A 10,670-nucleotide genomic window follows, 5' to 3' on the forward strand; every position below is an offset into this window, starting at 1 on the left:
TTGATTTCTAGTTTGCATTCTGCTTTTGGACTTTGGTTTTGCAAGGTGGTATAGACTAGCCTGTGCTGTGGGCCACAGCAGAACTATGAAGTAGAAATTCAGCTGGTTATGACAAAGCTAATACCTGGAAGAAGCTAAGGGCCTTCCAGAGGATTAAGCCAAATCTCAAGGAGTATTTGGTGTTATTCGGCTTTTAATGTATCAGCTGTTCCCTGCTATGAATTTCTTGTGTGCTCTCATACCTTCCTCAAGAACTTCTAACAAGGGTATTTTATCTGATATACTTCTCTAGCATTCAAAGCCAAAAGGCAGACAGGACAAAGCAATTCAGACCAACCACTGAGTCTCCTGAATTAAGGTTAGGTGCATAGCTTTGTTTCTTGTGCAAATTAAGCTCAGACCCTCCTTTCTTATACAGCCTTAGTGGTATTTATACTAAATTGTTTAGACTCCTAACATTTTACCTACCCACTTCTAGGAATGTAGTTTGAGCACATAAATTCCCATTTTCTGATATATTAACCGATTTCAGCTCTTAGTTGACCTCCTCCTTTACCACTCCCCTTTTGGGTTGTAAAAGAAAGCCTGACAGTCACTGCCTGAGGAAAACTTATCTGCCTTTATGACCCTGTAAGAATTCAAGCTTGGTGACCTTGCCTTAGCCAGAGCATTGCTATTGCATGGGTATATAACTGTAAACCTCAGAGACTGGGGACTAGGTTGGAGAACTGGTTGGAGAACTAGAAGGACAAGATGGGAGATGAGGAAGAGCCTGACTGGGAAGAACTAGGCTAGGCAGATAAGAACGAGATGGGAAAGACCAAGATGGGTCAGAACTAAGATAAAGAAATTAAGATAGCATTTAGAGGGAACAGTAGGAAGAGGTAGAGAGAATCGGGCAAGAAAGTAGCTAGGCATGAGCAGAAAAGAAGCTGTGTGTATAGAGAGAACTGACTCGGAAGAATCAAGTATATCGACTAAAGAGTTTTGTGTACATAGATTTATTAGTGAACCCCTCAGATTAATCTGCCACCGGTAGCATCTCTTCTAGAACTCTGGATGAAGGGACAGGAACCCAATAGCTTTCATTAAGCCTGGAACTCAATCCTCCTGCTCCAGCCTACTGCTTGCTGAGATTATGGGCATGTGCCACCAAATGTGCACCCAAGTTCAGAACAACCTCACTAACTCAGGAAATCTTTTTATGTATGTCATACTTACTAAAATGTGCCTTGATATCTCTTGAGGGGTGGAGGTAAGTTTTAAAGGTGACATCTCAGATCAGATCATGGAACAAAATAGGATGATGTGTTTTGAGGCCTAGTAAGAAGGAAACGAGGTCTTTGGGAGCATGCACTTGGGAGCAGGCATACCAGCCCGTTCTTGTTTCTCTGTTTGCTTCCTGTCCCCATGAGGTGAGCATGCCTGCTTACATCCCACCATGGTACCCTGCTTCCCAACCCTGTATGTATCATTCCCTCATGGTACTCTGTTTCTCAACCCTGCATACATCATCCTCTTATACTACTCTGCTTTGCCATTCACCCTCCTGAATACTGGGATTAAACGTGTGTGCCAGCATGCCCAGTCTGGAAGGTGGGTTTTTATTTTTGTGTGTGGATTTTTTTTTCCTCTTACTTGTTTCGTTTTGAGATAGGATTTCAATGTAGCCCTTGCTAGTCTCAAACCTTCTTTGAAGCTGAGAATAACTGATCCTCCATTTTCAGCTTTCACAGTTCTGGATATGTATATATATAATTTTTTGAGAGAGGGTCTCATTGTATAGCCCTGGCTGGCCTTGAACTCACAGAGAACCACCTGTCTCCGGCTCCAGGGTGCTGGGATCAAAGGCATGGACCCCCCTCCCCCCCAATTAAAAGAATGCAGGAACCAACCTGAAGCCAATGTGATGACCAAGTCTTGGTCAACTTGAGTAACAGAAAAATGACAATAATTCATTTGAACCTTTTAAATAAGAACACAGATTAGAGTCTTGTATACAGTAGAATCCCGAGGAAAAACAGAAATAGAGACAGACAGGCAGCTTCAGGAGTAAATGTCACAGGCAAGAATCTGATGTGGATGCTAAGCCTGGGGATATAAAAAAAACACAGACAGCGAGTATCCACCTGCTTTAAAGGTCTTACCTGGCAGGGTGTGATGGCTCACACTTGCAGTCCAGCCCTTAGAGGGCTTTAAATTCAAGGCTAGCCTGGGCTATAGTTGAGACCCTGTGTCAAAAACAAAACAAATTAAAAAAAAAAAACCTATAAAATGAATATTTATTGAAGGACATAGGTCATTTCTCTAAGATTCTCTTTAGATGTACGTCATTTCAATATAACCATGATCAGACAGCCTGGAACAGCTCTCCAAGGTTGTCAAGGCCAGGAACAATAAGGAAAGATCCAGAAACAGTCACATAAAGTATAAAAGATGTGCTGGATTAGAATAGCATTTCAGCCGTGTTAATGACATGGTTCTGGCTGTGGTTGGGGTGGCCGGTTAGTGTGAGTGACAGGTAGGGGAAGCGACGCACAAACTATTCCGTCTTGCTCTAGAAGTTTTTCGAAATAAAAGGGTGTGAGACTGTTTTGGGGAAGTTTCTATTAACTTCTTTTACACGTATTTCGTGTGTTTGTGCACGAGAGAGGAGAGAGTGAGTATTCGGGGCACTTGTGCCATGGTGTGTATATGGAGGTCAGAGGATAACTTCTGGGAGTCAGTCTCTCCCCTACTGTGGACTGGGGATTAAACAGAGGTCAGTTTGGGTGGTAAGTACCTTTACCTGCTGAACCATCCCAATATACATATAATTTAAAAATTATTTTTAGTTAGCACACACCATTCCATTTCATTGTGGCATTTTCAAACAAAATTTGTTGATTCTCCCCCCCCCCCACTCCCGACCCCATGGCCCCTTCCTGTGAGCTCTTCCCCTTCCAGCAAGTGCCTTTCTGTGTCTGGATCACACATGGTGCCCTCCTCTGTAGCCTCCCCCACGACACTGATTTCTCCATCTCACGGTCCCTTTCCGGTTTCATTATCTGTACACACGCGATGCACACAGATCCTTCTAAAGAGGAAGAAGACCCACAGACTGAGCCTGCTCTTAGGTCACTTCACCCTGGGAAAGAGAATACACAGATGTGTCGCAACATACAGGCTCTGGGGAAGGCCGCAGCTCTGTCACAAGATCTGAGGATGAGAAAGGCTTCTGTCGGTGGAGAGAACGGAGAGGCCCAAATGGAATGAAGTAGATGGAGGGGGAGCATGGGACTTCGGAGGGGACGGGCTGGCAGGGCTGCAAGGAGGCGGTGCTCTTCGTATCAGAAGAGGCTGGGAGCCAGGCCGTGGTGTTGGGAGGCAGAGGCAGGCAGATCTCTGTGAGTTCGAGGTCAGCCTGGTCTACAGAGCGAGATCCAGGACAGCCAGGACTGTTTCACAGAGAAACCCTGTCTCAAAAAGAAGAGGCTGGGAAGATGGGAGAGGCTGTTAGCCCCCAAGACTATGGAGATCCAATTTCTAGAGTTACTTGCAGTCAGTCAGTTACTTGCAAATGGAGTGGCATTCATACCACAGAGAGGTTTTACCTGGCATTGGGTACCAGCTTATGGGGACTTTGTGTAGGTTTGAGTCAGGTACACCCTGGAAAGTACCAACATACACATTGTCACTCTAAGAGAGTTACCTGCTAGCTTTACTCATTCATACAGTTTGGAAACCAGTTGTTGCCTTTATGTTATGTATGGTCACATGGTAACTAATGTGTTTTTGTTTTTGAGAATATGTCTTACTGTGTTGCGTAGACTAGACTCCAATTCATGGTTCCCCCTGCCTCAGCTTCCTGAGTTCTGGGATTACAGCCATGTGCCATCATGCTTTAGTTTGGCAGCTAATTTAAAGTCTTTTTTTTTTCTTTGTTGTGGATGTATGATGTGTGTGCAGGTGAGTGTGGGCACATGTGCCACCGTGTATGTGTGAAGGTCACAGGGCAACCCAGGTGCCCATGTCCTTGCCTTCCACCTTGAGACAGGATCTTTGTTGTTCAGCTCTGCGTGTGCCAGGCTCCCTGCCTTTGGGCTTCCCGGGTTCTCCTGTTTATGCCTCCCATCTGTCTGTGGAAGAACTTGGATTGAAGACTCATGCAGCCACAGACTCACACAGCCACAGACTCACGCAGCCACGGACTCACGCAGCCGTGCTTGCTTTATGCAGTGCTGGCCATTTAAACTGGGCTCATCAGGCTTGTGCTTTAGCCACTGAAACTTCTTCCCAGCCCCGCTAACTATTAAAAAGTCAATAAATTTGTGTGTGTGCATGCATGTGCCATGCATGCGCATACACTCCTCTGAGTGTGCATGCCTGTGTCATAGTGCTTGTGTGAAGGTCAGAGGACAGCTTTTAGAGACTGGTTCTCTCCTTCCACCATGTGAGTACAGGAGAATGATCTAGAGTTGCCAGGATTTGCAGCAGCTCCCTACCCACTGAGCCATCTTGCTGCTCTCTCCTAGAACGTTAAAACATTTTATTTTGAAATAGGCTCTTGCTAAGTTACCTAGGCTGGCCTTAAACTCACACTGTAGTAAACACATACACACACACACACACACACACACACACACACACACTCATACACAGACTCCCTGAATTTTTTGTTTGTTTTTAAACACATAAACACAGGGTCTCACTATGTAGCCTTGGCTGGTCTGGAAACTCTATGTAGATCAGGCTATCTTTGGACTAACAGAGATTCCCCCTGCCTCTGCCTCCTGAATGCTGGGATTAAAGGTGGGCACCATCATGCCCATTATACTTTTTGTTTGTTTGTTTGTTTGAGACAGGATTTCACTGTGTAGCCCTGGCTGTCCTGAAACTCACTCTGTAGACCGGTATGGCCTCGAACTCACAGAGATCTCCCTGCCTCTGCATCCCTAGTGCTGGAATTAGAGGAGTACACCACCACTTTGGGCTCCATTGTAAATTTGTAAACCTTAATCTCCCGAGTAGCTGGGACTTTGGGCCCAGCACCAGGCCCAGCTAGGAAGACTATGCAAATATGTCAACCAGAGAGCTTGGTGTGTCGTTCACACTGAAACTTCCACCGTTGGTGCGTTAAGTTTCTCTTCTCTTAGCTTTGAACAAATATCTGGAAAAAAGCAACTCAAGGAAAGAGGGGGTTGTATTGACTCGGTTCAGAGGCACGAAGTCCCTCACAGCCCGGCAGCCATGGTGGCACGCTTGGCCGGGGCCACGCCGTTCTCCAAAAATCATAAGACATGTTTTATTAGTTTGTGTTCCCTGTATAAAGTGCTGTCTTAACAATAACAACCTGCCATTCAAGATCTCGTGTACTGGCCTTATTTACTCTTATCCCTCCCACTTTTCATAGTGTCTGTGTATGTGTGTGGAAAATCTAGATTCCATGGATAAGAGAAACCATTTGACATTTGTCCTTCTAAGTCTGGCTCCTTTTGCTGAGCAGACTGATCTCCAGTCCCCAATACAGTCTGTCCACCAGTTCCTGATGTTCCTCAGTGCTCATCCTCACATGGGCGACTCCCCCAGCCTCCCACTCACAGGCTCACATTGTTCAGCCATTTCAACTACCTATTCCTTTTTCTTTGGGTAACCTTGGTGAAGTTCCAGATCCAGCCGGATGGGACATCATTCCTCTCTGTGACTGAAACACAGTGCAGCTCAGAACCAACGACGTCTGGACGTCACATTCGCCCAGTAGAAAAATGCAATGGGAATGATTTTCGAAAGCCCTGGGGATCATGACTCACCCCTCCCCCATCGTCTATATCCCAAATTTCTTGCTTCCAGTACCCAGTTTTTTCCCAGAGACGCTTTTAATCAGAGGTTGCTTGCAGAAGTTGAGGCCTGGATGCTGATAAACGTGTGCTCCCAGGGTGCATAGCATCAGCTCATCCTGCCAAGCGTGGGGGGAGGGGGGCCTGGGAACTGGTTCAATCTCACCTGCACTTATTTTGTCCTTCCTGATAACCTTGAGCTTATCACAGTCTCATAATAATAACAGGGCCACACTCGCCATGAAATCCCACAAGAGGTGGCATCCTGATTCCTGGACCCTCCCTGCTTCCCATGGCATGCTCTGAGCACAAGATACATGCCACATCCTCTCATAGCTCAGCCCCGGTAAAACCCCAAGCTCCTGGGTGTAAGGTGTTGTAGAGTGGGAGGTGACACTTCTCTCCTCTTAAATTATCAGGTTTTTTTCTCTATTCTATCTATCTATCTATCCATCTATTCATTTTTTGAGACAGGGTCTCACTCTGTAGATCAAGATGCCTTAAACTCTTTTTTTTTTTTTTTTTTTTTGTTTTTGTTTTTTGAGACAGGGTTTCTTTGTGTGGCTTTGTGCTTTTCCTGGAACTCTCTCTGTAGCCCTCGAACTCACAGAGCTCTGCCTGAGTCTGCCTCCTGAGTGCTGGGATTAAAGGCGTGCACCACCACCACCTGGCAAGATGCCTTAAACTCACAGAGATCTACTTGCCTCTGCCTCCTAAATGCTGGGATTAAAAGCATGCGCCATTCGACATTTAAAATTAAATATATATATATATATATATAAAATTGAGTGAATACTGCGAATGTAATCTAAATACCACAAATGTGATTAATATCATGAGTGTAATTTTAAAAATTAATTAATTAATTAAAAAAAAGCATGTGCCACTATGCCCAGCTTGCTTGCTTATTTATTTATGTATATTTATTTATGTATGTTTATTTATTTATTTATTTGAGACTCTCACTTAGCCCAGGCTGGCCTGAAACCATGTAGCCAAGGTTGATCTTGAACTCCCGATCCTCTTACCTCTACTTTTAGAGCAAGAACCACCACACCTGGTATGGTTTATATTTTAAATTTATTTGTTTGTTATTTATTTTTTACAAAGTCTCATTACATAGCCCAGACTGGCCTTGGCCGCTTGAGTGCTACAGTTACAGTTACAGGTAGGTTCTACCATGCCTACCTTTTCCCTTCTTTAGTCTTGAGCTATGGAATGGCATGCTCGCCTGCTCCTGGAACCGTTAATTGTTTGTGGAAAGTACTGAGAAAGGAAAGAACCTGCAGGGCAAATAGCATGCCCTCTGCTCTATTGTTCAACATTCGGCAAAGTTTCTGGGTCTCAGGCTCGTGCACTAGCACAGTAAAGCAAAATCTTATTATTGACATATAGTGCCCCCCCACACACTCCCGCCCGGCCCAGAAGGAGGTTTGAGATATGGTCTCAGTCCAGCTGGGCCTCAGTTCACTATGTAGCCAATGATGGCCTTGAACTCTTAATCTTCCTGCCTGCACCCTCCAAGTCCAAGTGTCAGGAGCACTGGGGTAGCCTACCATACTGGGTTGCCAAGCCTAGGCAGATCTTGTTTTATTATGCTGCACGAATATTGCCATTTTTCTAACAACTTGAAGCCCTGAGGGAACCCTGTGTCAAGCAAGTCTACCAGGGCCACCTTTTCAGCACCACATGCTCACTCTGTGTCCATCATATTCGGTAATTTGTACATTTTTTAAAGCTTTCATAATTATCACTTCTGTTATTTCAACCTGTGGTCAGTCAATAAATAAAAGATTTTTATATATGTATATGTATGCATATGCACATGCATGCAGATGCCTATGGAGGCCAGAAGGGGTGTAGAATCCCCTAGAACTGGAGTTACAGGCAGTGAACTATACAATATAGGTGCTTGGAACAGATCTCTGGTCCTTTGCAAGCACAGGATGTGCTCTTAACCACTGAGCATCTCTCCAGCCTCTGGTCTTTTCTTTTTAAAAAGACTCTAGACATTTGTTACATTTACCTATCTGTCTGTCTCCTGTCTCCTCTCTCTCTACCACATGGTGATGGGAAATGAACTCAAGTTGTCAGGCTTGGCAGCCGACACATGCTGCCTTTACCTACTGAGCCTTCTTGCTGGCCCAATCTTTATTTTTATTTTTTTCAGACAGGATCTCATGTAGCACAGGCTGGCCTGGAACTTGCTGTGTAGCAGAGGGTGACCTTGAACATGTGATCCCTCTGCCTCTACCTCTCCAGTGTTGGGATGACAGGCCCAACACTGAGGTCACTGTGCCTGCTGTCAGTGATCCTCTGTGTTACTGTTGTAACTGTTTTGAGGGCTCCTTGGTACTCATTCATTAAGGGGTATGCTGTTCCTGTATCACCCTCCCTCACCTCTCTGTTCTTTCGGTATACAAAGGTGCCACAATTAAGCCCCTTAGGGGTGTGGTAAATCACTTGCTGAGCAGTTGTGAGGACCTGAGTTTGAATTCCCAGAGTCCACAGAAAGTATGCTGTAGTGTATCTGTAATCCCACTACTCCAACAATGAGAAGAGAGGGAGAGACAGGCATCTCTGGGGAAGCGCATGGACTTCACATGTGCATACACGTGTGCATACCCACCCCCCCCACCCCACCCCCCACACACTTAAAAAAATAGCCAGCTTGTCTTAGTCATTGTTCTACTACTGTGAAGAGACACCATGACCAAGGCTACTTTTTTTTTTTTTTTTTTTGGTTTTTTGAGTCAGGGTTTCTCTGTGTAGCTTTGCGCCTTTCCTGGGACTCACTTGGTAGTCCAGGCTGGCCTCGAACTCACAGAGATCCACCTGGCTCTGCCTCCCAAGTGCTGGGATTAAAGGCGTGCGCCACCATCGCCCGGCTACCAAGGCTACTTTTATAAAAGAAAACTTTTAATTGGGGACTTGCTTATAGTTTTAGAGGCTTAGACCATGATCATCACGACAGGGAGTGTGGTGTGGTGGCAAGTAGGCAGACACCGTGCTGGAGAAATAGCTGAGGGCACTACAAGGCCATCGACAGAGACAGACAGCTGGTCTGGTATCGGCTCTTGAAACATCAAGGCTGGCTTCCAGTGACAGTCTCCTCCTACAAGGTCACACCTCCAACAAGGGCACACTTCCTAAACCTTCTAATCCTCAGACAGTTCCATTCCCTGATGATCAAGCATTCAAATTTATGAGCCTTGTGGGGGGGGGCATTCTCATTTAAACCACTACACACTCGTAACCACACAATGATTTCTAAGTGTGTAAGCAAAAGCAAAGACTCACATGTCTCACTTTAAATCTAGTCGGAAGGGATTGTGGTTAGTGGGGAGGCATGTCACAAGCAGAGGCAGCGGCCAGGCAGTAGGCCTCTTGCAACAGAGACTTAGCTGGGTTAGGAATGCAAGGGGAGAATGCTAGACAGAACTTAAGAGAGTCACCCTAAGAGTCACCGTAAGCCTGGGTGGTGGCTCCGGTGGTCTGGTGTTTTTCTAGTATGCACAAGGCCCTGGGCCCCAGTCCCAGTGCTCGGCTGTGTTCACAAAAGAGCTTGTTCTGTAGCATTATTTCCCCATAATCCTTCCATCCAGTGGTGGCTCACTCACATCCTTCTGTTGGTTTGCTTTCTGCTCTCCTGGGGATTTAATCGCAAGTCTTCCACATGCCAGGCCACAGCTTTGCCGCTGAGCCACGCCCCAGCCCCTTTGCCTTCCCTCTTTAGTTTGGAGACAGGCTCTCACTAAGTTGTGGCTCAGGCTGACCTTGAACCCCCTCAATAATCCAGGTAGACTTTGAACTTGTCATTCTCTTGCCTCAGCCTCTTGTGTAACGGGGGATTACCTGCCCGCACCTCCAAGCCTGGCTGACTCACTTGTTGTTGTTGTTGTTTTTGTTGTTGTTGTTGTTTTAACCCGCTTTTGCTCACTGATAAGTCACAGTTACCCAGCAGTGTGCTCTAAGTCAGGTGGCAGGCTAGTTTTTCTGGACTCATCATTTTAATTGGGTGGGCATGTGTATTTCTAACTTTCTACTATTTTATGTTAATCTTTTCAAACACAAAAGATGCTTGGGACACATGCCCAGGAATGCTACAGTCAAGACTTCCGCGTTACAACACTGTCCTTGAACAAGAAACACAGTAGCAGTGTGCTTGCCGGGAGGGCTGTCTCTTTAAACCCTTCCCCCCAGACGACTGTGGTTGAAAAAGTAGGTCGATAATCCTTGCAGAGGATAAAAATCTCTTCCTCCACAGGAGGGAGAGGAGGGGAGAGGAGAGAGTTGGGAGAAAAGAGGGGTAGGCAGGCAGGGGGAGAGGAGGGGAGTGGGGAAGGGGGGATGAGGGGAGGGGTGAGATGGGAGGGAAGGGGGGGAGGAAAAGAAGGAAGAAGGAAACGGTGTAGATGGGACAGCGGCTCCTTTCAGGTGTTAAAGAGAACATGCCTTCTCTGAATGATGGGCCTGTAATGAAAACTTCCAAAGAAGTGAGCTTTTATCTCTGGCTCTCCTCAGATGGCCAGGGCAGCGGGGTAACTAATTTATGGGAAATTATCTTGTAAACGTTTGGGGGATAAATTTTGACTCAGTGGCTGAACAAGGTTAAGGCTACTTTCTTTGTGAGACTCTTACTGAATAGGAGAATCGGATTCCACGGTGAGCACTTCCTAAGCCTGGTGCCTCAGAAATGCTTTCTGGATATGGGAAAAGCAACCGCTCAGGCGTTATGTGATTTTCAGGGCATCGGGGGATGTGGGTGGGGTGTGCCATCCATTTCCTTTAAAATCTTTTAATTTATAGATGTGTGTGTGTGTGTGTGTGTGTGTGTGTGTGTGTGTGTCCGTC

The sequence above is a fragment of the Peromyscus leucopus genome, chromosome 8b, assembly GCF_004664715.2.
Source record: "Peromyscus leucopus breed LL Stock chromosome 8b, UCI_PerLeu_2.1, whole genome shotgun sequence".
NCBI lineage: Eukaryota > Metazoa > Chordata > Mammalia > Rodentia > Cricetidae > Peromyscus > Peromyscus leucopus.